This window comes from Grammomys surdaster, unplaced genomic scaffold, assembly GCF_004785775.1.
Source record: "Grammomys surdaster isolate TR1022 unplaced genomic scaffold, NIH_TR_1.0 136, whole genome shotgun sequence".
Classification (NCBI taxonomy): Eukaryota; Metazoa; Chordata; class Mammalia; order Rodentia; family Muridae; genus Grammomys; species Grammomys surdaster.
The window spans coordinates 15,495,451-15,507,770 of record NW_021604594.1 but is presented as its reverse complement, the minus strand read 5'-3'; the positions used below and the strand labels follow the sequence as shown (position 1 = coordinate 15,507,770).

Genomic DNA, 12,320 nt, shown 5'->3' with positions numbered 1-12,320 from the left:
CGTATCCTTCCTAATTCTGGAACTCTAGTGACTGAGCACTGAGCCAATGTCTGACCTGTCTCTGACTCATTTTCATACTATTGCTAAGCTTAGACTTTCTCAACTGCCACATACCAAAGGCAGGTGACAGGATGCCTTCCTATATAAAGACATTCTAGGGCCAACCCTTTGGAATTCTGGAGACAAGGTTGCATGTCGCCCAGATTGGCTTCAAACTTGCTTTGTAATTGAATATCATTTTGAAATTATTCTCCTGCTCTACTTCCTAGGGACTGGGACCATAGACTTACATCATTATGGCTGGTTTAGGCAGTGCTAAGGATTGAACCCAGGGTCTTGTGCCTGCTAGGCAAGCACTCTGTAAACCTAACTACATCCCCAGCCATTATGTGTCCACTTTACAGGATGAAACAATATCAATTGTATGCTAATGGCATTAATTGTAGGCTTATATAGAAGTCTTTGCTCATATACCTTCATGAAGTACCTTGTTCACATCCTACATTTATGTTCTCTCTTTGACTTCAATGGAGATACTTCATAATCCAGAAGAAAACAGCAGACTTTTTGTTTTTCTGTTTGTTTGGTTTTTTTACCTCCATTGAAGTTGTTTTTTGCATCCATTTTTGAAATTCTTCCTTTAGCCAGTGGTTCTCAACCTCCCTAATCTTCCTAATTCCTGTGATCCTTTAACACAGTTCCTTGTGTTGTGGTGACCCCTAACCATACAGTTATTTTTATTGCTACTTCTTAACTGTCATTTTGCTATTGTTATAAATCATAATGTAAATATCTGTGTTTTCTGATGCTCTTAGGTGACCCCTGTGAAAGGGACCATCACCCACCAGTTGAGAACCACTGCTCTAAATTTTATCCCATGCCCAGCAATCCTTTACCTCTTTCATGCATTTTATTTTTCTTTCTTCCAATAGATGTATACTGGCAATCTCTAAAATGTTACTCTCTTCCTTACTGCATTCCTTACTAAGAGGAATCTTAGAGTCTGTTTATAATCATGTCTAATATGAACAATTACATGGTCATGACGCTAGAACAGTCAAGCCTTTTGTTTGTTTGTTTGTTTGTTAAATGCCTCTGCTTTCTTGAAATAGCTGATGGTATCAGCTGACCTTCCTAAGCATCACAAACTAACGTTGATTGAGGCGGTCGAGTGGCTTCTTGAAGAGAATACTTCTTTGTTCAAAATAAAGCACACAAGAGAGAACATTGTAAATAAGAGACTGTGTAAGAACTTGAGTGTGTGACACCTCTTCCTTTTGGAAAGGAAGAAAGAAACCCCCAGTTACTCATACACAGTAATTAACAAAGGGTCTTCTTTTTCCTCCCTCCACATGGTACTGGAAATGTACGTATTTTTTGTTTTCTTCTCAGACATTCATTCCTTTTTGTAGCTGATACATGGCAAAGTCAAGTGGTTTCTTAAAAGAATGGGGAGTTTTAATGTTTCATGTATGTAAATGCTTAATAGATAATATGTGGTATTCTGAGAATCATAGGAAACACAGCTACAGGATTAATGAAAAACATAGCTCTTAATTTCTCAGTCACTACAGAAAGAACTCAAGACCGTCTCTGCAAGATTCTTATCAATCTTATGTTCCCCAGTAGAGTAATATCCTTAATCAATGTGTATTAATTTCCTTGTAAAATAATATTAAATACCACATTCATATGACATTGAACAATTGATACAAAAGCTGGACCTTTGTGGGGAGAATCCATTAGGCTTGGGGAAAGGAGATCCGTGTAGAAAACTTTTACTGGGACCAGGTCATGATAATCTACTTCCCTTGAGATCCTTTGCTGCCTCAGGAACAAGAGGAACATGGGCCTGAAGAAGCCACGGAGAGTTAAGTGAGCAGGTTGTAACAGCAGCTCTTGACATTTGTAAAGCTCTGTAATATCCAAAGCTTCTTTGTAAGCATTATTAAATTCCAAATCACAGCACCTCTGTGGTACAGAATTGGGAATTAGAGAGACTTCCTCCTCTCTGTGTGTATTTCCTTCTCCTTCCCTTCTCCTTAACACTTAGGGACTCCGAGAGACTGAGCAAATTGGGTAAGAAGTCACTGTGTAGAAACGGAAAAATGAGAACCAGGCAGCTTGTTTGGGAAGAAGAGAAATACTTAGAGGTCCACCCGCGCTTCTCTCTCATTTCCAATTCACACAAGCCTGTCTCTCATTTTCCTTCATTCTCATTCCCTCCTGGACATGGAAGACAGTTACAAAGGCGGTTTAAGAGTCGGTAGCCTAGGGATGCTTCCTGTGAGTCATTGCTTTATACAGAAGGGCAATAAATTCTTGGCCTTTCTATATTTTCCCTCTGGAGCTTTTATGCTTCCCCAAAATGAGAGTGTAGTTGGAAACAGTTAAGAACAAAGAAAATGTCACTGTATTTAAAAATAATCATTGCCAGAGTGAATACAACTGTGAGCTTGTAGAGTTTATTATCTTGTCTTGAATGATTTCTGACAGTATACAGGTTAGTGACTGTCCCTGCCCTAAAATGTATCTTTTTAGAATAAAAAAAAATTGTTCTCAGAAGAGAATTCCGAAAAGAGCTAGCTTGTTGATGCTTATTTGATATTGGTGCACTGTTTGAGACCTATGTAAAGATTTTTGTGTGCGTGAGACTTAGTGTTGAGGATGCTTTGTACCTTCTGGAACACAGACTACTCTATTAGCAATTGTCTCAAGTTTCATGTCTGGTGCCTGATTGATGGGTCTTAGGTGAGTTAATTAGTGTCGCTGATACATCGGTTGGATCCCCAGTACAAGAATGAAGTAAAGCTGGTTATACATAGACATGAACTGTCTAGGAGGTTAAGATACTGGTGGCACTGTTCAGGGGATAAGGTATTGATCCTAGATCCTAGGACATCAGAGGAAAACATCAGAGGAAAACATCAGATAACTACACTATAATTCAGTTCTAAAGTTGGCACTTTACAAAGAGCATCAGATGTATTTGTGTACTTGATATGAACTTTGATTTTCTTGGGGGAAGTGAGGAGATTGTTGCTTCCTTTAAAGGAGTTTTGAAAGAAGGAAACTATCTAATCCAGTACTTCTACAGTGTAAATTTTGATCTGACATAGAGATAAGTCATTGTATCTTAAGCTGTCTTTAAGAACCTTCTTAAGGTTCAAGAGTAAGTTAAGACATCAAGAACTTGGCATTGAGAAGGGACACAACTTTTTCCCTCTTTCCCTCCAGGTGTCTGTTGTCTTCAAAAACATATTTTTAGCTTCCTTATAAATTAATTTAACAAGAGTTTAATGTTAGTAATGTTTTAATAAGTAATGTGGCTCAGTATGTTGGCATTTTTTACAGACAATAACTTAGTTTTCAATGTCTTTCATCTCTATTAGTTGGAATTTTCAGATACTTATAAAAATGCCAGGCTTGAATAAGCTCTGTACTCACCTGGGAGAGCCCAAGACGAATTTGCCTGGTTGTAGATATGCATCAGGGCTTATATCCTTAAGCTACTGTATCCAGTGTAACCATACACAAAAAGCTACACTTTTGAGCACCCTCCCTACCTTGGCTAGTTTTATGTCAAGTTGGCACAAGCTAGAGTCATTTGGGAAGAAGGACTCTGACTTGAGAAAAATGTCTTAATAACTTTTGCCTATAGGCAAATCTATAGTGCATTTTCTTGGTTAGTGATTTTTGTGAAAAATCCCAGCCCATTGTATGTTGTTTCATCCCTGGCAGGTGGGCTTGGGGTATATAAGAAAGCAAGCTTTAAAAAAAAAAATCCATGGAGAGTGAGCCAGTAGCAGCACTCTTTCATGGCCTTTGTATTGGTTACTACCTTGAATTCCCCCCACAACTCCCTGGATGATTGATTTATAAGCTGTACGATGAAATAAACCCTTTCCTCCCCAAGTTGATTTTGGTCGCAGTGTTTAATACCAGCAATAGAAACTTTAACTAAGACACCCTCTTTAACTAAGAACTCACCAACTTCTCATTCTGAATTAGAATTAGAAATTGTTACATTTTTTTCAGAGCAAGGGGAAGGCCCCATGATTGCTCCAGAGTCCTTGCATACCTCTCCAGAAGTAGGAAAAACTTTGCCCTACCGTCTGACATGACATTCTTTGGAACCCCAAAGACAGCATGATTGCATCTACCTGATATATCAACCAGAGTTTGGTCATCTGTATATCTATTTCATCTTGCCTGCTAATGGGAATTTATTTAAAAGTCATCTGTCCAGGTTTTTTGGTATCTAGCAGAATGGCTTGTACTCACTAACTCTTGGTATTGAATTAAATTGATCTGGTGGCTTTGTAATGCTCACATATGAATAGCTGTTATATCCACTTTCTACTTTGCTATAGCATGATGCAGTTAACTACCACCCATCTCTGCCAATATTGTACAAAATACGTTCAGTGTGTCTGTTAGCATCATACTCAGACAGACTCTGCAGGCTAGTGTCTATTAACTTCCAGACAAACATGGAATGATTGCTGAGGAGTTTGCAGTTTCTCTGTCAGATTCCTTGCAGTACCCACCACCCAGCACCAGTTACACATCAGCCTACATCCTATGATTCAACGAGGCAAATTGGCTGGATGTGCTTTCCTTCACAAAGGTGCATAAAAATATCCACGCCAGCTGACAGAGCAGGTGGATTTCTTTTCCCACCTAGAATTTCACAGAAAAAAGATAAGTAAAAAGAACGATAGCAACAGCAAACCCTCTGTAATATCCCATAGCAGCTTGCAGCCTACTCTGGGAAATAATTTTGAGCCAGCCTCTATGTGACTACGACTCTCAATGCAAAGACCTGTTTTTTTCCATGATGCTAAATCGTGCTTGCAGTTGTATTTGTTGGTAGTCATATGTGTTCATCTGCTGGTTGCTAGTGGACCTCTCCTTTCTGAAGACAAGAGGCCAGGGGTGGATTCCTATTCATTTTCTAACCCTAGCCATCCCCACAGCCTTTCTGTCTTGTGAATATAGAGTAAGAAATTGACACTTTTCAAGCAGACTCCAATTTCTTGGCTTTAACTTCCTACATTAAAAATCCCAAATTTAATTCACAGATTTATATTTGCATGCAAGTTTGAGCTTTAAAGTGTAGATAGGACATTTTCAGTGACTTCCAGAGGAGGAAACATAAATGAAATAAAACATTATCTTTCTAAACCACAAAATGACAAGCAATTGAAAATAAATACCAAACTGACAAAGTTACACAGGGTTCTGGAGATGATGTGTACGCTGTGTCCATGTTTTCATGGGATATTGACAATAAAGGAGATGGTAGTTGCCAATATCAAGTGATTCATACAACTTGAGCACCGAACATCATTTTCCTTTTTCTCACTTTTAAACTTGAAGGAAAACAGACTTTCATTCTTTTTCAGATCAAAAACTCTAGGAAAATTAAGAAACAGAATTATTTTAAAAATATATCTCCAAGTGTAGCTAAAATATACATGAGTCATGTGCCTCCTGTGGAACTTAGAACTTCAGTATCAACATCAGATTTCTAAGTGTGAAAGTTGTTACTACCTCATTGCTAGAAGTATTAACCTTAATTCAGTGTTTGTAATTTTAGTGAATGAAGGGCACCCAGATTAACTTACCTATGTGGGCAGATGTTCTATAAGGAACATCAAATAACCATGGTAAGCATCCAGCATTGTACAGTGGTAGTATTCAGGATTTAGACAGTACTTTACTTTCAGCCGCAACCTCTCAGTCTTAAATAGGTGCTCACTAATTTTTTTTCTACATAGCCATATTTTAGGAAAATTTTTGGCATGATGAAGTCTACAAATTATCATAAAACACATTGCAGGTATGTCAATTCTATAAATTGCTGTTTTATGAATATAAAGTTTCCCCCAAACTAGTTTTCAGGAACTGGATATCATCAAATCCCTCTTCAGTCGCAGTGAACCATGGCTGTAACCTTCCATTCTATTGAAGGAAAAAGAAACTCAGAGTTCTTTCATTCTTTCTCAGCTGTTTCTCCTTGGACTTCTCTATGAAGGTCCCAGTGATGTTTGTAAAACTATGGTGGCTTTGCTAATTATGATTCATTCTGAGAAAGTGAGATGTGTCCAAAGGGTGCACTGAGCTGGGCCTCTCCACCCATATTTGAAAAGCCTCCTTCTCAGGTGTGATTCCTGTTCTATCCCAGTTGCCTATGACAGACCTGATTGTAATTTTAACTTTAATGAAGGACCATCTCCTAAAAACAAAGCAGAGTTGCAGTTGCTGCCATTTTGCTCCCAGATCAATCCCCAAATTATGGCCATCAGGACAGGGAAGCCATTAAAGCTGAGAGCAAGGAGTCTTGTGGTCAGAACTGCAGGTAAAACGGAGAAGACTAGACAAATGAGCAAGTCGGTAGAGTGGCTGTGCTTGCTGTAGTCAACAGGCTATATCCAAGTCTATCTATAGAGCTTAATTTTAGGATTTTATTGATTTAGAGTCAGAGATCAGAAATAAAAGGCTTTTGATGTATCAGTATAGTAGAAATATGAAGAGTGTTAGTTTATAAGATTTTTAAAAATGCAAGGAAAAACTGTTAGATTTTAAAAGTAAAACACACACACACAAAAAAACAAATTCCATTTGAATAGTAGTTTTGAGACAAAAACTACACGTTTTACATAATTCTATTTTTCCCTAAGGGATTCAGAAAAAAATAATTGTTTATTTTTGAAGCATATAGTAATATACTGTAATAATAACTGATAACATATATTCAAATATATCAATCAATAAATACATCAGATTTCTAGAGCTCTTAAGAACCTTGGAACCTAAGCAAATTCATGTTCACAAATACATATATAATGTACATGTCCTTCAGACATCTAGGACCCTCTGAAATCCCAAATTAGTGGTAAATCAAAAGAATTTCATTTTTTAATTTGTAAATTATATAAAAGCTTAAAGCACTTGGCAAAATAGAATCAATACAAAAACAACACAAAAGAAATCACAAAGAAAGTAAGGACACGAAGCACAAGAGATGTTTGACTCTAGACCACCTATCTGTACCAGAGAGCTGTGTGGTGGCTGGAAGATCGAAGCTCTCCATTAAGGTCAGATCCAGGAAGCCTCTCTTTGTGATCCTCATTTCTCCAGTGCTAAGACTTGAACCCAAAGTATTTCTGATTATTGAAAAAGTTCTTAATTTGAACAAGGAGAAACCAAGCTTTGCCTTTTTCTCAGTACTGGGAATTGAACCCCTAAGCCTTTTTATTGATTGGAAAACTTCCCTATTTTCATACAGAGATTCGAAGTTTATTCAGGGGCCAATGTTCTCTTGTGTCAGTTCAGTGACTACAAAAATCCTAACCGTCTGATTTTATGTGCATCTGTCCCAGAAATTGTGGGGGTCTCTGTAACCACCACAGCCTGCGGGAAGCCAGAAAGTAATTTGACTCCACAGAACTAAGTCACCGGTTTTGGTTCAAACTTCTGGAGTCTGACACTTAGTGTCATATTTTAGGCATATTTAAGAATAATACAGTTTGGTGAACACTTTCCTGGTGATAATTAACTCAGTCCCATGTACACAATAAAGCAGGCATCAATCTCCGTGAAGGACACAGTCAGCTAAATAAGGATCAGATGTGACTATATCGAAAGTCATTGTAAAGCACTTGCCACACCTGCCATAAAGATGGGTGGTTCACAGAGAAAAACAGTTTTATGATAAGGGTCTGGGGGAGGGTGCAATGTGGATGCCAACCACACAGCACAAAGGTCACCAGGCTCGAATGCACATCCGCTCCCAGCCTTCTGGGCAGATAACAGGTTATGTCTTCCTCCTCTGGAATGAACAGCCCTGTGTGTAAAATTCCCAGGTTCCCTTAGTGCTTATCTCTGAGCACAAGGATCTCCATGCCTCCTATTAAAAAATCTTGTACCTCTCTGAAATTCTTTAGCTTTCACAAACCATCTTCAACTAGTCCAACCTTTTTCTTCTTCCTGGGGCTTATCTCTCTTTCATAATTTGGGACCACAGACATCTTTAGTGGGGAAAATACCAATTCCTTCTGGCTTTTTCTCAACACATTTTCGTATTTTATAATTATCCTTATAAATCCTTATAAAACATGCCATGCTTTATTCCCATACTGAATCGATTCCCTTCATTATATACAAGAAATTCCTAAGTATATAAACCTTTCTACCTAACATCTTAGTATTTTAACGTCTTTAAAATTAACCAAGACACTGTCTTTAAGTAAGCAAACAAAAAGAAACAACATAAAGAAAAACGAAGAAGGAAAGTAGAAGCTGTTAGGAGCAAGTATTCTGTAAGGGAATCATCACTCTCTAAGAAAGCAAAACAAAGTTTGTGTGTTTTTACATGATAGAAGCCAATCTTAATATGATTCTTCTGAGTTTAGAAGTTTACCTGACTCTCCTCCAACTGAAAAGGTGGAAATGCTCTATACTATATAAGTTGTAATTACTTAAGGGTTATATTTCAGGAACACAACATTACAAGGGTCTAATTCTACATTGCTACAATAAAGTTTGTTGTTGCAAACTTTATTGGGTCTGGGTGTACCTCTGGATGTTTGTTTGAACTGGCAATTGGCCAATCAAATTTAGCCTACTGCAAATTATACAGTCTATGAGCTACAAATGAATTTTATATTTTTAATTGTTTCAGTTTAAGTGATTATAGGTATACACTATATAACACCTTTGTTTTTTTTCTTGTTAGTTCATTGATTTTAAAATATTTACTGATTGTCTTTTCCAAATAAGTCTTCCCAGGCTTGCTCTAGGGAATAAGGTCATGGATCCCAGTCTCTTTCTTAATTTTAAGAGTTATTCTTACTCTTTTGCTCAACTCTTTTTCTCTTTCTAATAAAAATAAAATGTGGTTTTAGTACAAGTATCTGATTTATTTTTATTTTTTAATTTTTAATTTTACCTCTATTGAGGTAAAAGATTTAGTGCAAAATATTAAAAAATCAACCAGTTGTCCTTACAATATATTTTAAAAGCAAAGAAGAAGTACTAAATCTTTCCAAATTTGAAGGAATTTGTCCTGGTTTATGCCAAATGGAACATTTCCTAATTGTTGGCTTCTGTTGTAAAACACTTTGGTGACAACTTTGCTCTACATGTTTGCTTTGAATTTTGAATGTGTGGTAGCTAATCCCTATTGTCAACTTGACTACATCTGAAAGCAACTAAAATCCAGCCTCTTGGACTGAACAACTATCAGATCTTGGCTTTTTCATCAGGACACAGCCAGTGTTGGACTAGCTGAGCCACAGCCTGTAAGCCTTTCTTAAAAAAATAAAAATAAAAATATCATTTTGAGATATATAGATTATTTATAATAGCCAGAAGCTGGAAAGAACCCAGATGTCCTTCAACTGAGGAATGCATACAAAAAATGTGGTACACTTACACAATGGAGTATTACTCAGCTATTAAAAACAATGAATTCGAGAAATTCCTAGGTAAATAGATGGAACTAGAAAATATCATCCTGAGTGAGGTAAGCCAATCACAAAAGAACACACATGGTATTCACTTACTGATTATTGGATATTAGCCCAGAACCTTGAAATACCCAAGATTCAACTCACAGGCCACATGAAAGCTCATGAAGAAGGAAGACCAAGTGGGGGTGCTTTGGTCTTTCTTAGAAGGAGCAACAAAATACTCAAGGGAGCAAATATGGAGACAAAGTAAGGGACAGAAACTGAAGGAGGGGCCGTCTGAAGACCATTCCACCTGAGTATCCATCCCATGTGCAGTCACCAAAGGTAGATGCTGATGTGGAAGTCAGGAAGTGCATGCTGATAAGAGCCTGATATAGATGTCTCCTCAGAGGTCTGCAAGAGTCTGACATATTCAGAGGCAGATGCTCACAGCTAACCATTGAACTGATCATGGGGTTCCCAATGGAGGAGTTAGAGTGAAGGCCATTGGAGCTGAAAGGGTTTGTGGCCCTATGAGGCGAGCAACAATACCAACCAACCAGAGCTCTCAGGGTCTAAACCACCAGCCTGGGAGCACTTAGGGGGGGATCGATGGCTTCAGCTGTATATGTAAGGGTGGAGGGCCCTGCTAGGCATAGGTGGGAGAAGAGATCCTTGGTCTCATGAAGACTGGACACCCCAGGAGGTGGGAATTTGAGGGTGGGGAGGTGGGAGTGGGAGGATAGGTAGGAGTACATCCGAAGAGAAGCAGGAGGAGGGGTGAGGGAATAGGGGGTTCCTGGGTGAGTGGGAGATGGGGTAAGGGGATAACATATGAAATGTAAATTAAAAAGAAAAAAGAAAGAAAAAAGAAAATGGACTAGAGAGAAAAAAAAGAGATATATAGATTCATTCCATCAGTTCTGGTCCTCTAAAGAACCCTGGCTAATACAGAATATTCAAGAGAGGGCCAGAGTCATGATGTGATTCCCCAAGTGAAGCAAGTAGGACAGCTGTGGATGTCCAGAATAGGAGACCTGCATCCAGTAAGAACAGCCAGAATAGAAGCCCTGCATCCAGCAAGAACAGCCAGAATAGGAGACCTGCATCCAGCAAGAACAGCCAGAATAGAAGCCCTGCATCCAGCAAGAACAGCCAGCATAGGAGACCTGCATCCAGCAAGAACAGCCAGAATGGGCACAGAGCCAGGAGCAGAGGCAGTGTAGTTTGCCTGCTTGATTGTTTATTTTAACCTACTTGTTAAGACATAATTTACATAGCATGAAATCCATCTGTTTGGAGAGTGCAATACAGTGTCTCTTGGCAAATTGACAGTGTCATACCAACATTACCATCCAGTTTTGGAACACAACCCAGAAAATATAAATTATTCCCATTTGCTATTACTCCATCTCATTTTTGACTGCTAGTTCCAGGCAACCGGTAACCTATATTTTCTCCATAGATTTCTTTCCTGAGAATTGTATATAGTCAGAGTCATTCACTATGTGGCTTGTCTGACTTCCTTCACTCACCTTGATGCTTTGAGAGTCTCATGTATCCTGTAGCATCTGTCAGTACTTGTTTCAAAGGCCACACCTCCCTTGCTTATCCATTATTCACCATTGGTAAAAGCTATTATTTCATTGTTGAGTAATAGAGGACACAAGAAAACACAGGCTTTAACATCAGACTTTCTAGACTTGAGTGTGGTTCCCAGATCCCATATTACTTCAGTCATGCCACAGTTGTCCCCTGTGCCGCATTTCCTCATTTGTCTAAGGGAAAACAACAAACTTATAGAGCTGTTCCTGTGTGGTCAAGAGGAATTGTATATGAGAATAAACTCAGTACTGGCTGTGTCTGTTCTTATTTGATTTTTGACCTTAAGAATGCATTTTTAAAGATCTGAACAAAGACAACACGAACAGACATGCTAAAATGAAGGGATCTTATGCGGCTTCAACTCTAGACAAACAAAACAAAAACTACAGGCAACTAAGGAATACTGAGAGTGGAAGAAATAGTATTCCTCAGGGAAGACTCCCCTAATTGGTTATCCAGTACCAAATGGTCAGCCCTGAAGTGATCCACATATGTATAGCATATACATACAAATAACTTTATATAGACTGTACAGATTGAATTTACTATTTAGAAATATCAGAAATTAAAGCCATAAATTTGAGAGACAGCAAGGTGAGTTGTCTGGGAGGAAATAGAGGGGAGGGAAGGAACGATATATTTAAATTTCAAAAAATAAAAAGATGTCAAAATAAAGGATGCTGCATGTATAGCAACCTTCCTGAGAGTTGTGGGTGTGGAGTGTAGGCATTGAGACTGCAAACCTTCCTGAGAGTTGTGGGTGGGGAGTGTGGGCATTGAGAGAGCAGGAGAATCTTGTAGAAGCCTCCCTGTAGGGGAGGGAGGATTTAAACAATTTCAAAATGGCAATCAAGGGAACACAGAGTATGGGCTCTTGGAGACCAAAATTAGGGGCATAAAAGGTGAGATTTGCTTTTCGGAAGCCATAAATGCCAGAGTTGACCCTTTGGTTGTCTTCAGCGTCCTTCTCTTAGGAATCAACTCAGGTCGTAATTTTCTGACTGTGGACTCACATACTCATTTCCTCTATCATTGCTCCCCTCTTTATACACCTTCAGATGAAACAAAGAAGGGGGGGAGGGAGGAAGGGAGGGAGGGAGGAAGGGAGGGAGGAAGGGAGGGAGGAAGGGAGGGAGGGAGGGAGGGAGGGAGGGGGAGGAAGAGGAGGAGGAGGGGGGAGGAAGGAAGGAGGGAAAAAAAGAAAGAAAGAAAGAAAGAAAGAAAGAAAGAAAGAAAGAAAGAAAGAAAGAAAGAAAG

At 38.7% G+C, this 12,320-nt stretch overlaps 1 protein-coding gene across 1 annotated transcript in view; it reads left to right on the top strand.

Moving 5' to 3' along the window:
* Cers6 (ceramide synthase 6) overlaps positions 1 to 12,320 on the top strand; it is a 242,045-nt gene that overhangs the window by 110,158 nt on the left and 119,567 nt on the right. The window lies entirely within an intron of this gene.